At 43.2% G+C, this 17,749-nt stretch overlaps 1 long non-coding RNA gene across 3 annotated transcripts; it reads right to left on the minus strand.

Moving 5' to 3' along the window:
• Positions 1-1,470: 1,470 nt before the first annotated feature.
• LOC140185402 (uncharacterized) lies at positions 1,471-6,981 on the minus strand. Of its 3 annotated transcripts, none has more exons than XR_011882606.1 (2): positions 4,980-6,981; positions 1,471-3,315 (listed from the first exon to the last, which is right to left on the minus strand). It is a non-coding gene; the product is annotated as an uncharacterized lncRNA (long non-coding RNA). The 3 variants fall into 3 exon arrangements; XR_011882605.1 differs by lacking the exon at positions 4,980-6,981 and adding an exon at positions 3,446-4,429; XR_011882604.1 differs by lacking the exon at positions 4,980-6,981 and adding an exon at positions 3,436-4,429.
• Between the last annotated feature and the right edge of the window lie 10,768 nt (positions 6,982-17,749).

Here is a 17,749-nt window from a genome sequence, read left to right on the forward strand (position 1 = left end):
GAGGCAGCAGAAAGAGGATAGCCAGAAAGTGATTGGTGAAGTCCGTTGAGTGGGAAGATAAAGAGCTGGAGAGCAAGGCATCTGGTTTGAGAGGAGAGGATGGGCCATGGGAGAAAGGGAAAGAGGAGTGGGAAAAGTAGTTGATATGCAGGTGAGAAAAGGAGGTAAGAGCCAGAGTGGGGGGGGGGGAGATGAGGGGAGGGGGAAGGGTAAAGTTTACTGGAAGAAGAAATCGATACTCATCCCATCTGGTTGGAGGTTATATAAAGAAAATGTAAGGTGTTGCTCCTCCACCCGCAGGTTGGCATCATGATGACAGAAGAGGAAGTCATGGAACGATATGTTGGAATGGAAATGAAGATAGGAATGAAATTGTTTGGGCACAGGGGAGTTCCACTTTTGTCAGATGAAAAGGAAGCGCTGGACAGAGCAATTTCCCCAATTTACGCCAGGTCTCACCGATGTGGAGGAGCTGCATCAGGAGCACCGGATACAATGGACAAGTGTTGCCTCACCTGGAAGACTCTCTTTGGGCGATGAATAGAGTGAGGGAGATGAATGGACGGGTGTAGTATTTCTCTCTGTTTCAGGGATAGGTGCCAGGAGGAACAATAGTGGAGAAGGACAAATGGAGGGAACAATCTCTGTAGAAACTGGAAAGTGGTGGGTGGTAAATATGTGTTTGGAGCACAAGACACTGGAACAGAATCAGGTCATTCAGCCCATCGAGTCTGCTCCCTTATTTCATCATGGCTGACCAATTTCCCTCCCGAACCCATCCTTCTGCACCTCTCCTGGGACAAAACACGCCTTGAGTAATGAAGAACCTGTCAACCTCCTCCATATTTACACTCTATAACCTGCAAACACAGCCACCTGTAGCAATGAATTGAATAGTTTCACCACCTATGTTCTCAACCAGTTAATTATAGGCCAGTGAGGCTGACATCAGAAGTGCTAAATCTATTGGATTATCTAAAGGCAAGTCCTGCCGAATGGCCTCGGCCCGACACGTCGAATGTACTCTTTTCCATAGATACTGCCTGGCCTGCTGAGTTCCTCCAGCATTGTGTCTGTGTGTTGCTCGGATTCCCATCATCTGCAGATTTTCTCTTGTTTGTGACAATCAATTGCATTCATTTTTTGCGGACAGGAAGGCTGGTTTAACATTTTATCTGCAACTGGACACTTCAGTTTTGAACACTGTGAGTGCGATGTTGTACTGTGAATATGTTGACCACTACACTCTACATGGTTTTGTTCTACTTGTGTTCCTTCTCATAAAATGTGTGAATGATTTGTGTTTCTGTTGTTGTGAGTGCGGCTTTGTCATGTGTCTGTGATGATGTTGCCGGTATGTTTATCAGAGCAGCTGTGTTTAATGTCATTTTCTGTGCACAACTGTAAAGGAAAAGAAAACATTTGTTACTCCGGATCAGAAGCAGCAATAAAAAAGGAAACACACAATGATAAAGAACAATAATAAAAATACAATAAATATAAATACATAGGATAGCTTATATACACAGATTGATTGCATGTCTGTAAAGTGACACCTGGCTGTACATGAGGTGAGTGACAGGAATAATGAAGTAGTGGTGGTTGCGGGTTGCAGGAGTGGGTTAGTGGGAGGAGGTGTTGATTAACTTTGCTTCTTGGGGCGAGTAACTGTTTTGAGTACCTGGGGCGTTTCTGGTGTGGATGCAATGTAGCCTCCTCCATGACGGGATTGGGGCAACAGCCCGTGAGTCGGGTGGGTGGGATCCTTCATGATGTTACCGGCCTTTCGGCCACCTTTTTGTATCCATCTCCCTGATGGTGGACAGACACCTTTTTGTATCCATCTCCCTGATGGTGGACAGACACCTTTTTGTATCCATCTCCCTGATGGTGGACAGACACCTTTTTGTATCCATCTCTCTGATGGTGGACAGACACATTTCTGTATCCATCTCCCTGATGGTGGACAGGCACCTTTTTGTATCCATCTCCCTGATGGTGGACAGGCACCTTTTTGTATCCATCTCCCTGATGGTGGACAGACACCTTTTTGTATCCATCTCCCTGATGGTGGACAGGCTGATGTCACTGATGCTTTGGGCAGTTTGGACTGCCAGTTCAGAGCCTTCCTGTCAGCCGTGGTGCAGTTTCCGTACTGTGCAGTGACGCAACGAGTTAGGATATTCTCCACTGCGCACCTGCAGATTGAAATGCGTGTGGATATACAGTGCACAGCCCAGCTCTCTGCAGCCTCCTCAGAAAGCGGAAGGTCGGTGAGTTTACTGTGACGGTGTAGGATGTGTTCTGGCACCATGAGAGTTTGAGACTGCTGACAATTTCCACTGCCACGTCACTGATGTAAAGAGCGATGTGAGAGGTGCGAGTCCTCCCAAAGTCAATAACCATCTCCTTTATCCTGCTGACATTGAGGAAGAGGCATCAGGCTCAGCGTTCTTCCACCTCCTCTCTGTCGGCCATCTCACAGTTGTTGGCGATGAGCCCCCCAAGTGTGGTGTCATAGGTGACCCTGACGATGTGATTACTCGGGTGTTTGACTGTGGAGTCATGTGTGAGCAGAGTGTACAGCAATGGGCTCAGCACACAGCCGTGGGGACACCGTACTGAGGAGGAGAGGAGACAGGAACAGATGTACATCCTGACCATCTGATGGATAGCATGATGGGTTGTTTTTGGTATTTCAAATTCTTCTTTCTGTTCTTCACTCAATGACATCTTTGCTGATACACCCTCCGGACCGTACGTAATGGATGTGTCCGGTTAAAGAAAGAGTTTCTGCTCTGTGTTCCGTAAGGACCAGTTGATAATAAATCAGCTGAGATAGTTCAGTATACAGAGTGGTAGAATGTAAATGCATCAGAGGTTTACATGTCAGGAGAAGGTGACGTAGATAATCAGCGTCGCTGCGCAGTTCAAGACTGTCTGTACCTCGAGAGCAGAGCTGTCCTGCAAGTCTATTCCAGCAGAAGACTCCCATGTGTCCTGGAAACGGAAAATAAAGTCAGTTATAGTGTATCCCGCTTTTTGTATTCACCTGGTGACATTTACGAAATCACTATGCTGACGGGCTGCCCCATCAGTGGCAGCCTTACACAGTCCCTTTAACCACGTTTCCATGGTAACATTATTAATGTCATTAATGGTTCGTGTCCAATCTCCCTCTCTTCGTCCGTGGAGTTCAAAAGCATTTTCTTCTGCACGTCACGCTGGGATTCGAGCTCTTTGTTCTGTCGTCTGCTAACATTAAAACTTCATCCAGAATCCTGGATCCGGGCTGGGCTCGGGCTGTCTTAGACTCTACAGGCGGGGATATAAGAACATACAAAGATAAGAAATAGGAGCAGGGGTCGGCCATCTGGCCCATCGAGCCTGCTCCATCATTCAATAAGATCATGGCTGATGTGGCCAAGGACTCACCTTCACCTACCTGTCTTTTCTCCATAACCCTTAATTCCCATACGATGCAAAATCTAACCACCCTTGTCATAAATATATTTACTGAGGTTGCCTCTACTGCTTCATTTTGCAGAGAATTCTACAAATTCACCACTCCAGGAAAAGCAGTTCCATCTCATCTCCGTCCTAAATCTACTCCTCGGAATCTTGAGGCTATGTCCGGAAGTTCCAGTCTCACCTACCAGTGGAAGCAACTTTCCTGCCTCAGTCTTATCTATCCCTTTCATAATTTTATATGTTTCCATAAGACCTCGTCTCATTCTTCTGAATTCCAATGAATATGTCGCAGGTGTTTTAACCTCTGCCCACAGTCATTGTGGAAAATCATTTATTTTACCATGAGATCATAGAGAGTCCACATTTGTGGAACTCTGAGTTTGAGGAAAATCATCTTGTGTTTGGTTCCAGTAGCAGACAAGTGTGTGTGTCCATATCAGAACAGACGTGTTAGTTAGAACGTTCTTTCCCAACCGTCCACACTTATCACATCTGTACAGCTGTATTATCGCTCTGCTGAGGGGCTGTGGTCAGCACAATAATCTTAGTACTGCAGACTTGCAACTGAATTGGATAAATACAGGCTGTCAAGTCACAAAGTTTTAACAGCACACAATTCTTTTAACCCTCTCTTCCCCCTCACTTCCCTTCTCTGTCTGCCACCCTCACCTTCTCTCCATATCTCTCCCACCAATCTCCGCCCTCTGAATGAGAGGGAAATCAGCTTGTATTTGGTTCCAGTAGCAGACAAGTGTGTATGAACTCCTCAGAGCAGAGGAGTTAATTCAGAACGTTCTTTCCCATCCGTCTACACTTATCTCATCTGTACAGCTGTATTATCGCTCTACTGAGGGGTTGTGGTCAGCACAATGATCTTAGTTAACAGACTTGCAACTGAATTGGATAAATACCGGCCATCGAAAAAATCATAAAGCTTTAACAACACTCAACACTTTTAACCCTCTCTTCCCCCTCCCTACCCTTCTTTCTCTACATCTCTCCCCCCACCGACTCTCCCCCCACCCTTCCCCCACTCTCCACCCTCTGAGTTAGAGGGAGCTCAGCTTGAGTTCGGATCCAGTAGCAGACAAGTGTGTGTGACTTTATCAGAACAGAGGAGTTAATTCAGAACGTTTTTTCCCAACCGTCTGCACTTATCTCATTTGTACAGCTGTATTATCGCTCTACTGAGGGGTTGTGGTCAGCACAATGACCTTAGTTCTGCAGACTTGCAACTGAATTGGATAAATACAGGCTATCGACGAAGTCACAAACTTTAACAGCACACAACTGTTTTAACCCTCTCTCCCCCGCCCCCTCACCTTCTCTCCATTCTCCTCCCTCTGAGTTACAGGGAAATCAGCTTGTGTTTCTATCTAGGAAAAATCCACAAGCTCCCAAAGCTTTAACAACACACAGCTCTTTTGATTTCATATTTCAAATGTTCTTCCACAGGGCTGATGACTATAAATGCTTTGGCGCTGCCAGTTCAGAGAGCTGACACGTACCTGCTGTCACAGAGGAGGCACAGCACTGCTACTGCTTTAGAAGTTTTCACAAGTTCAGCTTGTCGTCTAAAACTCTGACAAACTTCGATAAATGCATGATAGACAGTATCCTGACTGGTTGCATCACAGCCCGGGACAGAAACCGGTTCCCATGAACGGAAAATTCTACAGAAAGTGCTGGACATCTCCCAGCCAGCAAAAAAAAATTCAGCACATCGACAAGAAGTGCTGCCACAAGAAAGCAGCATCAATGATAACACCCCCCACCCGCTCAGGCCACGCTCTCTTCCCGCTGCTGCCTTGGGGAAGGAGGTCCCACACGTATGGACACATTTTCCAGGTCTCTGCAACTCATCGTCTCAGTATTATGAGTCTGTCGGTCTTCGTGTGTAGTTTATTTTTATTTTATTATATTTTTCTGTTCTACTGTGCATGCCCGTCAGAAAATGAATATCATGGTCGTACATGGTTATGTATATGTACTTTCATAATAAGTTTAATTTCAAATTTGAGCAAAGACGCAAAAGCACACAGACATCCATCCAAAGGCAGAATGAGACTCACACTCACATACTCACACACACACACACTCAGACTAACAGACACACACACACAAACACACTCACACACACACACTCACACAGACACACACACACTCTCACACACACTCACTCACACAGACACACACACTCACACACACACTCACTCACACAGACACACACACTCACTTTCACAGTCAGACACACACACACTCAAACACCGATCCACACCTGCTCGCGCAGAGAGGCACACATTGACATAAATGTGCACACAGGCCATGAGACTCATACGAAACACAGACAGACACACACGTGCTCGCACAGACACATGCTGTGTACAGTACATGCACACTCACACACATCAATAGAAGCAAACAAGCACACAGACTCAAATACACATGCAGACATCACAAGAATCCCGGCCCTGTTGCAAGGCCTGTGGAAAGGATGTGGGAGTGTCCTTTTGAAATGGAGATGAGGAAGAATTTCTTAAACCAGAGATTAGTGAATCTGTGAAATTCCTTGCTACAGCCAGCTGTGGAGGTCGTCATTATTAATATTTAAGGCAGAGGTTGATAGATCCTTGACTGGTCAGGGCATGAAGGGATACAGGGAGAAGGCAGGAGACTGGAGCTGAGAGGGATAATGAATCAGCCGTGTTGAAATTACGGTGCAGACTCGATGAGCCAAATGGCCTAATTATTCTGCTGTAACTTGTGGTCTCATAACAAACTCTCATTCAATGTCAGCAAGAGCAAGGAGCTGATTATTAACCCCAGAGGGAGGGAACTGGAGGTCCATGAGCCAGTCCTCATCGGGGATCAAAGGTGGACAGGGTCACCAATCTCAAACCTTTGTAATCACCTTCAAGGCTCTTCATCTCATGTTATTAATATGCATTATTATTATTATTATATTTATTTATTTATTTTCTTTTGTATTTGCATAGTTTGTTGTGTTTTTTTGCATATGATTTCCTTTTTCTTTTGTCTGTCCTGTTGAGTACAGTTTTTAATGTTGGCACGTGGCCAAGTGGTTAAGGCTTTCGTCTAGTGATCTGAAGGTCGCTCGTCGAGCCTTGGCTGAGGCAGCGTGTTGTGTCGTCGAGCAAGGCACTTAACCACACATTTGCTCTGCGACGACACCGGTGCCAAGCTGTATGGGTCCTAGTGCCCTTCCCTTGTACAACATCGGTGGCGAGCAGAGGGGAGACTTGAAGCATGGGCAACTGCCGGTCTTCCATACAACCTTGCCCAGGCCTGCGCCCTGGAAACCTTCCAAGGCGCAAATCCATGGTCTCGCGAGACTAGCGGATGCCTGTTTGTGAATTCTATTATGGTTCTTTGCTTTACTGAGCTTGCCCACAGAAAAACGAATCTCGGGATTCCAGCAGAAGTGGTTCAGGCAGGTTCGATGTTGTCGTTTAAAGTTAAATTGGATAGAAATATGGACAGGAAAGGAACGGGGGGTTATAGGCCGAGTGCAGGTTGGTGGGACTAGGTGAGAGTAAGAGTTCGGCACGGACTAGAAGGGCGGACATGGCCTGTTTCCATGCTGAAATTGTTATACGGTTATATGAGCGGTTGGTCATGACGAGAATTAACTCCTGCCTGTGCATGGACCTGGACCCACTGCAATTTGCCGATCGCCACAATCTGTCCACAGCAGATGCAATCTCACTGTCTCTCCACTCAGCCTTAGATCAGCAGGACAATAGCAATACACAAGTCAGGCTGCTGATTACAGCTCAGCGTTCAACACAATCAGACCCTCAATTGTAATCAACACGCTCCAAACCCTGGGCCTCTGTACCTCCTTCTGCAACTGAATCCTCACCAGGAGACCACAGTCTGTGTGGATCAGAAATAACATCTCCCCCTTGCTGACAATCGACACTGACACACCTCAACGATGCGTGCTCAGCCCACTGCTCTGCTCTCTCCACACCCACGTCTGTGTGTATAGACACATATATAACCTTGACCTCAACATCATTAAGACAAAGGAATTCATTGTGGATTCAGGAAGGGGAAGTCGAGGGAACACACACCAGTCCTCATCGTGGGATCAGAAGTGAAAAGGGTGAGCAGTTTCCATTTCCTGCCTGTCAACATCTCTGAGGAACTATCCTGGGCCCAACATATTGATGCAGTTACAATGAAGGCACAACATCGGCTATATTTCATTCGGAGATTGAGGGAATCGGTCTGTCACTAAAGACACTTGCAAATTTCTACAGATGTACTGTGGAGAGCATTCTAACTGGTTTTGTCACTGCCTGGTGTGGAGAGGCCACTGCACAGGATCGGAAAATGCTGCAGAAAGTTGTAAACTCAGCCAGCTCCTTCATGGACACTGGACTCCACAGCATCCAGGACACAGTCAAAAGATGATGCCACAAAAAGGTGGCATCCATCATTAAGGACCCCCATCACCCTGGACAGGCCGTCTTCTCATTGCTACCATCAAGGAGGATGTACAGGGCCCCGAAGACACACTCACCGGTTCAGAAACAGCATCTTCCCCTCTGCCATCAGATTTCTAAATGGACAATGAACTCCAGAACACTTCCTCAGTATTTCCTCGCTTTTCACAGTGCTCTTCAAATTTAATTTTATACATACTGATTGCAATTTGTAGTTTTTATCACTAGATATTGCAATGTACTGCTGTCATAAAACAACAAATTTCACCATATATGCCGGTGATATTAAACCTGATTCTGATACACAAACACACACAGCTGGGCTCAGACACACAACACTCCCACATTCCTCCCGTTGTGACTCCCTGCTTGCTCCGTGGCCCCCGGTATGAAGCTCAAACTGTTGCAACACCTGCCCTTTAAATTCATGTCTGAGGCTGTATTATATCTGTTCACTGTTTGAGATCGATATTAAATGACGAGCATTGAATGGGAAGGAGGGTTTGAATACAAGAATAAAGATTTCCTCTGAAGGTATATGGGGTCCTGGTGAGAGCGTACATGGAACACTGTGCCCAGGTCTGGTCTCCCTCCCAGAGTCAGCCTGTGGGATGAAGGGAATGAGTGAAGATTTCCCAGCTTGATAAGGGAGGTGAGGTTGTGTCCTCAGAAATAGTATACTGACTAGTCCTGTCTCAAAATTAGAGAACTAAGGCCTGTATTGTGCTGTAGGTTTTCTATGTTTTTATGTTTTTAAACACTCGATTTCCATACATTCCACGTTTCCATACATTCCACACTTTTACATAAAGGAGACGTTATTGATATTGGCCTACAACAAGGAGGATCAAACGGGGAGCTCCAGGTATTAGAATGGGCACTACTATAACCATTTTCCATGAGGAAATTAGATGGCCAAACCTCAAAATACGATTCAAAATGTTAATATTTTCAAAAAAGGAAATTTGATACATACCTGTTGAATCAAGAATTTCTTCTACAAGTTTCTGATACATTTTGTTCCCATTCACAACTCTCTACTCTGCCCTTTTCCTTATAAAACTGGCAACCCCACCCCTCTGCCAACTAACCTGTCAAGCCGAACGACAATGTAATCCCGCACAGGAATAAAAACTTAAAATGTGCAGGTTTCCTGAATAGATATAACATTGGAAAACTTTGACAAATGAGAAGTAAACTTCTTAAAGTCGTGACCACTATAAATCAGAGTTCTCGCATTTCATTGCAATATTTTAATCCTGTTATGTATGTTCACAAGTAGACTGGGATACAGACACCCCACCCTACAAATCTTCATTTTTAAAGCCTCCAACAAAACACCAGTTACACCAAGATACCTTTCTGCAGCTTTCACAATAATTTTAATTTACTCAGTAGGATGGGATGCCTGAGCAGTACAATTCACCACATCATTTATAAACATCACAAACTTCATTTTATCCGGCAGTGAAGTATCTTTGGTGGGAGAACTGTGATGCTGGCATATCCACTGACGTCACAGTCTGTGCTCTGACTGGGAACACTTTATCCAGTTTACCTGCTCTGCTTGCTGTACTTGTCCATAACAGGCCCTTCTGCTCCTTGTGTTGTTCTGAACCAACTGAACCGGACATTTCATGCCTTACTAAACCAATCCCTCTGCCTACACAAGGAACGTATCCCTGTATTCTCCACACATTCAGGTGGTATCTAATAGACTCCATCACATCTGCCTCCACCACCACCCCTGATATTCATTCCAGACACCCGTCACTATGAGTATAAAAAACAAAACTTGAAACACAAATCTCCCTTACAATTCTGAGTCAGGTTTTTAACATCTTTTATAACTGTTTTTTTTAAGCAGCAGCTGTGCCGAGAAAAGATGCAAAATTACACTAAATTACAAAATTCATAAATAGTGCAAAAAGGACCAATGAGGTAGTTTTTTTCTCTTTTCTCCTGAAGTGCATGCCCTCAGGTATTAGACATTTCCTCCACAGAGATCAAAATACGGGTTGTCCACTCTGTCTGTGCTTCTCACGTTCCTGTAAACGTCTGTCAGACCTCCCTCAGCCTCAGCCGCTCCAGAGAAACTAGATCCCGAGATTGTCCATTCTCACTTTATCCAGGCAGCATCCTGTTTAGCCTCTTCCACTCACCATCCAAAACCTCCGCATTATTCCTACATTAGAATGCAATTCTCCAGATGCAACATTACTGCCTGACACTGGAACCAGTATCTGGAGTTGTGAACTTGGATTCCCAGCTCCCTCTGTAGATCAATACTGTCCAATCCCGCCCCATAAATATAACCGCAAAGGGGGTAATGCTGAGCCTTTATAACACTCTAGTCAGACCACACTTGGTGTATTGTCAATAGTGTTGGGCTCCATATCTCAGAAAGGATGGGTCGTCATTGGAGAGAGTCCAAAAGAAGTTCAAAAGGATGATTTTGGGAATGAAGTGGTTAACATATGAAGAGCATTTGGCAACTTTGAGCATGTGCACCCTGGAATTCTGAACAATGCAGAGGGAATCTCATTGAAACCTGTTGAATGCTGAAAGGACCAGATAAGGTGGATGTGGAGAGGATGTTTCTGATGGTGGGGCTATCAAAATCCAGAGGGCACAGCCACAAAAATGAGGGGCCACCTTTTCAAACAGAGGTAAGTTTATTAGACAGGGAGTATTGGATCTGTGGAATGCTCTGCACAGACTGCGGTAGAGGCCAAGTCTGTGGGTATATTTAAGGCGGAAGTTGATTGTTTCCTGATCGGTCAGGGCATCAAAGGATATGGCGAGAGGTCAGGTATATGGAATTGAGTGTGATCCGGGATCAACGATGACAGAAAGTCAGCAGACTCGATGGGCTGAATGGCCTAATTCTGCTCCTATGTTTTATGGTCTTATGGCCACAAACCCCCTCAATCGCGATGAATCTCCCCTGCAGTCTTCCAGCACAAAACACCCTTTGTACAGAATGCTAAGCAGAACTGAATGCAACTTTTCAAGAACTTTGGCAAGTCAGGCAGCATCTATTGGGGGGAATGGAGTCGATGTTTGGGACAGAGCCCCTCCCTTACGGCACTGACACAGGCCCTTTGGCCCAACCCTTCCATGCTGTTCTGGTGTCCATTTAAACTAATCCCTCTGCCTGCCTTTGACATAGAACATAGAAATCTACAGCACATTACAGGCCCTTCGGCCCACAATGTTGCGCCAACTATGTAAAGTACTCTAGAAACTGTCTAGGATTTCTCTATCGTATAGCCGTCTATTTTTCTAAGCTCCATGTACCTATCTAAGAGTCTCTTACAATATCCTATTGTATCTGCGTCTACCACTTTCACTGGCAGTGCATTCCACACACCATCCACTCTCTGTGTGAAAAACTTACCCCTGACATCCCCCTTGTACCGATTTCCAAGCACCTTAAAACTATGTACCCTCGCGTTAGTCATTTCACTCCTTCTTTCATATCCACATTCTTTTTGTAGTGAGGTGACCAGAACTGAACACAGTACTGCAAGTGGGGACTAAATGTCTCCTAATATAGCTTCAACATTCCCTCAAGGCTCTTCAACTCAATCCCACGGTTGATGAATCCATCACACCAGACGCCTTCTTAACAACACTGCCAACCTGTACAGCAACTTTGAGTGTCGTATGGGCACGGACCCCAAGATCTTTCTGACCTTCCACACTGCCAAGAGACTTAACATTAATGTTATATTCTGTGTTCAAAATTGACCTGTCGAAATGAACCACTTCACACGTATCTGTGTTGAACTCCATCTGCCACTTCTCAGCCCAGTTCTGCATCCTATCTATTTCCCGCTGTGATCTCTGACAACGCTGCAGACTACCCACAACACCCCCGACTTCTGTGTCATCAGCGAGGCCTTCTGGGAGTTGTAGTCAGTATTTCTTTCTCCCCGCTAACTCCCTGCATTTTTTTTCTCTGCCACCACAGACAGCACCGGAATGGACTCAGCGAGGCGTCGGAGGAGAACCACACCCGTCCCTGTGGGTGCCGAGACCGGCGACCACCGACCGCAGCGACTCGCTGAACTTCGCCATGGCGATGGAGAGGAGCAGCAGGGGCTGAACAGAGGGCAGATTTCCACCAGCCTATCGTAGGTCAGCCCCGCCTCTGACCCCTGCTGTCATTGGCTGCAATGCGTGTCGGTCAAATGAGAACTCAAACGGTGATTAGTTAATATGAACCTCAGTCAACCTTGTGTTCCTTATGATCTTGACTTTGGATTTATATCGGGGAGAGCAGGGCAGTTGTAGGAGGTGGAGTATTTGGTAAACCAGATTGGGAGAAATGTAAATTTTTTATGTGATGATGCATCTGTCTCCAAGTGACATTATTAAGCAAAAAAGGGCACAGGTCGTGGTGAGGAAGGATGTGATTTACTGGAGGTCATATTGACATAATATTTGAAGGGATATTTAACTTGGAGTAGTTTGGGGTATGATTTAGAAAATGTGGGGATTTGAAATGATCTTAATATTTCAGGATTGATTAATGAGGGCAAAATAATTGTTACTGAAACAGGGAAGGTTGTGTTACTCTCTGGGTCATCTGCTGTCATTCTTAATCAAGATAATTTAAGTGAAGAAGTTAAACAACGTTGGGATATGTTTCTAAGTGAATACCCTGATGTGTTGGAAGTCAGTTGTAGCAATGATAGTATCATTGACGTAGAGTTTTCTTTGTACAAATTTTAAAAGTCTATTATTAATACAAGTCAGGCATCCCCAGGAAAGGGTGATATATGTAATTGTAGCTGTATGTAATTCTATTTTGTGAAAATATTAACATTTTTGAATCGTGTTTAGAGATTGGGCCATCTGCCTCCCTCATGGAATATGGCAGCAGGATTGCCTGTTTTCTGAAACCTGGCAGATCCCAGTTTGATCCTGCTAGTTATGGCCTATATCGTTAATGTCTCATTTATGTAAACTGATGGAATGTATGGTAACCGAGTGTTTCAGTTATATTTTGGAAAGAGAGATGATATAGCGTTTTATTAGAGTGGATTTTGGAAGGATAGAATGGCATTGGAATCAGTTTTAGGTTTGGAAGATGATTATAGGAAAGCACAGCTAAATAAAGATGTTGTAATAGCAGTATTTTAATATTGTAAATGCATATGATATGGAAGGATTTTTGACTGAATTTTGGAAATTAGGAGTGAGGGGAGATTGCATAATTTATCTGAGTTTTTTATTTGGACGGACTGTGCGGGTACGGGTGGGCATGTTATGTTTGTGTTTCTATGAGATGGAAAATGTGACCCCATAAAGCAGTATTTTAGCCCTTCATTATTTAATATTATGATTAATGGCATTTTCTCTGAGATGGGTACGCTGGGTTAATCTCTTTATACAGATGATATAGCTTTATAGATTAGAGGTAGCATTTCAATTTTACTGCAAATAGGATGAAATTTACAATTAATAGGTCAAACAGTGGGCAAATAGATGAAGATTTTAAGTTTTCAGTCACTAAAACACGTTATGTGTTTTACAAACAGGATTAATAGACCTGCACTTGATTTGAAATGATATGGTCAAACTCCTGAAAATATGTCAGTGGTGAGATTTCCAGGCATGTGGATGGATAATAAGCTGACATGGAAGCTCCAGCTCAGAAAATAATTGATAACTGTAAAGGAGCATTAAATATCCTCAGGCGTCTGTGTGGGTGTTCTTGGAGTGCAACATTAAAGTCTTTGTTGACCATTTATGTTTGTTTAATCAAATCTGTTCTTGATTCTGGCTGTGTGGTTTATGGATCAGTTTCATGTTCAACTTTAAAATACTTGGGTGTGATACGAGCACAGGCTTTAAGATTTTGCGGTGGTGCAGTAAAGTCGTCCCTTGTTTCGGCTTTACTGGTTGAAATGGGACAATTGCCCCTCCAGTGACAGACGTTGAAGTTGATGTTAACAAATTGGATTAATTTGAGAGGGCAAAGAAATTATCATCCTGTGCTAGAGGACATTTGGTTTTCAGTTTTAGATTGCTGGGTTCATATCACGCTGGGAACATGGGTGTATTGTTGGGTGTACTGTACTCAGGTGTAACCTTGAATACAGGGCCACGGTAGGAAACTTTGTCACATGGTGTGAGCAGAATTATCTGCCGCTTAATGTGAAAAAGACTAAGGAGCTGGTGGTAGACCTGAGGAGAGCTAAGATACCAGTGACCCCTGTTTCCATCCAGGGGGTCAGTGTGGACATGGTGGAGGATTACAAATACCTGGGGATAAGAATTGACAATAAACTGGATTGGTCAAAGAACACTGAGGCTGTCTACAAGAAGGGTCAGAGCCGTCTCTATTTCCTGAGGAGACTGAGGTCCTTGAACATCTGCCGGACGATGCTGAGGATGTCCTACGAGTCTGTGGTGGCCAGTGCGATCATGTTTGCTGTTGTGTGCTGGCGCAGCAAGCTGAGGGTAGCAGACACCAACAGAATCAACAAACTCATTCGTAAGGCCAGTGATGTTGTGGGGATGGAACTGGACTCTCTCATGGTGGTGTCTGAAAAGAGGATGCTGTCCAAGTTGCATGTCCTCTTGGACAATGTCTCCCATCCACTACATAACGTACTGGGTGGGCACAGGAGTACATTCAGCCAGAGACTCATTCCACCGAGATGCAACACAGAGCGTCATAGGAAGTCATTCCTGCCTGTGGCCATCAAACTTTACAACTCCTCCCCTGGAGGGTCAGACACCCTGAGCCAATAGGCTGGTCCTGGACTTACTTCATAGTTTACTGGCATAATTTACATATTACTATTTAACTATTTATGGTTTTATTACTATTTATTATTTATGGTGCAACTATAACAAAAACCAATTTCCCCGGGGATCAATAAAGTATGACTATGACTATGACTATTGGATGATACAATATGTCCCACTGTAGCTTTCTCCTTAACCCCATTTTGTGTTTTGTTTTTCTCAATGACTGTAGTTAATTTTAGGTTACACAATTGGATTTTGTTCTGCCTGAGAGTCTGTTGCTTCATGAGTTTATTAATGACAGTTACTATCATACAGTAACCATTTTTACAGATGGATTGAAACATAATTTAACTGGGAATGTTAGTGTGACTGTTTTCTTTTTTCTGTGTGTCTGAATTGCAGGTAATGATACAGAAATCACTTACCAGCCATTTATGGGTATATGAAGCAGAATTCTTTGTCATCATTACAGTGGGTGGAGGAAATTGGTCCTTACAAACTTGTAATTTGTTCAGAATCCTTTTCGGGTTTGATGGTTTTTGCAATATCTTCAGGTCAGACATTTTTTACAAGTATATTTAAGTAATTTTCCATATATACAAGATTCTGACCTTATTTTAAAAACGAACCCTTTAGTGAAAGGCTTTATTGGGAAAATTTATAATTTACTATTACAACAGGACAATTATCCTTTCCTTAACATCAAGCAAGATTGGGAACGAGAGCTTAATATGACCTTGATATCAGAGGATTGGTTGTGAATTTTGTGCCAGTCATTATCTAATTCAATTTAAAATTGTACATTGTTATTATTTGACGAAGGAGAGATCGTCTAAAATTTTTCCTAATGTAAATAATCAGTGTGATAGATGCAAAACTGAGATAGCTACATTGACACATATGTTTTGGTCGTGTTCTGTATTGAAACAATTTTGGAAATCCATTTTTTCTATAATCTCTAAAGCTTTAAGAATCAATTTACAACCTAATAAATTGACAGTTTTGTTTGGTATAAATCCTCAACATATTCACGGTATTTCCATATCTGGCCAGTATGTAATTGCATTTGTCACATTATTGGCTAGAAGGGCTATTTTATTAAAATGGAATGATGCCTCTGCTCCCACTTTGATACAATGGTTCTTTCAGGTGATTTTATGTCTTAGTTTGGAAAAAATTAGAAGTGGAACTTTTGATCCTAAATTTGACTTTGAGAAAAGGTGTGGCTCTTTTGCCCGTTATTATCATTTGACTTGAGTTAATTAAGATGGTCCTTTTCTGATGCTTGGTTATATGAATTTGGTTGGTGGTTTGATGTCTTTTTTTTATGGAAGCTTGTATGGCGCAAAGCTCCGGGGTTGTGCTCCAAATGGGTTTTTTCCCCCCTTTTTTTTTTAGTTATTCGGGGTTTTCTCCGTTTTAGTTAGTAGGGGTTCCTTTTTATTCCTTCTTGCCTTTTTTCCATAAAAAAAGCTTTAATACTTTGTTTTTTGATTATTATTGTTTTTCTGTTTAGCCTGGTTGATAATTTAACTCTTACTCTATATATGGATATAGAAACATAGAAAATAAGTGCAGGAGTAGGCCATTCGGCCCTTCGAGCCTGCACCGTCATTTATTATGATCATGGCTGATTATCCAACTCAGATATGTTATCTTGATTATTTTGATGTATTTTTCTCTTATTGATTTTCAATAATAATTAATAAAAAGATTTAAAAAGCAAGAAAAGGGTTTGATGAGCCTTAAAACAGGTCATTCTAGCAGTAGGTCAGATTGACTGTTGGGACCTCGTCAAGAAGTATTTCATATACAAATTTGGTTTATATGTCTGCACCTTATGGGCCCTGCACATCGCACTGGTGAGGAAAGTGATTGGGTTGACTGTTTAGCAACACAACCTGTTAAAAGTTCAACTGTGGATATAGACTTTCCACTTAGCAAATCTTAGCTTAGGGGTTGGTAGTGTTAAGAGTTAAGGACTTATGGCAAGACTTGTAGGATACAGGACAGGCACCTTCACAGAATACATAAACCAGTTGGGTTTATGGAAGAAGGGCTAAAAACAAGAATGGAAGAAATGATATTGACACGACTTAGAAATACCCACACGATGTTTAATTATGCCTTGTATCTAACTGGAAAACATCATTCTGTGTCGTGTACATTTTGTCATTATGAAACTGGTAAACACATACTATTTCAGTGTGAAGCAGATATGGCTGAAAAAAATCAAATGCAGTCTTCAGTACAATCTTTGGTGGGGTTGGTTGTTTTCAGATAAAAACTTTATTAAGTTAAGGGACTGGCTTTAAATTAATTCGCAGTATTGAACGGGCAAATGCTTATAATAACGGTAGCGTCACAATTATATCAGGGACATCAATATGCAAAGGGTTGGGAAAATCAGGTTGTTGTTAGATCACGATAGGGCGTTTGTTGAATGCCTACGAGACGGCTTTTTAAAGCAGCTTGTGTTTGGGCCTACTTGTGGGAAAGACCATCTAAGATTGGGTGTTGTGTAATAACCCTGATCATATCCAGGAGCTGAAAGGAAAGGAACCCGTTAGAGGCGGTGATCGTAATATAATTGAATTCATACTGCAATTTCATAGGGAGAAGCCTAAGTCACATGTATCAGTCTCGCAATGGAATAAAGGGAATTGCAGAGGCATGAGAGAGGAGCTTGCCCAGGTGAATTGGAGGAGGATACTGTGGGGACGATGGCTGAACAGACGTGACTGACGTATCTGGGAATAGATTACAAGGCACAGGGGAGACATGTCCCACAGAAGAATTTCTCAGATGGCAGAGGTGGGAATCCATGGCTGACAAGGGAAGTTAAGGACTGCGTGTTACCTAAGGAAATGGCATATAAGGGAGCAAAGGTGAGTGGGATGTTGGATTATTGGGATGCTCTTAAAATCCAGCAAAAGGCAACAAAAAAAAAGCCATAAGAATGTTAAAGATGAAATATGAAGCAAACTAGCCAATAACATAAAGCCGGATACTAAAAGTTCATTTTCAGTTACATGAAG

Source organism: Mobula birostris, chromosome 20 (genome assembly GCF_030028105.1).
Source record: "Mobula birostris isolate sMobBir1 chromosome 20, sMobBir1.hap1, whole genome shotgun sequence".
Lineage (NCBI taxonomy): Eukaryota > Metazoa > Chordata > Chondrichthyes > Myliobatiformes > Myliobatidae > Mobula > Mobula birostris.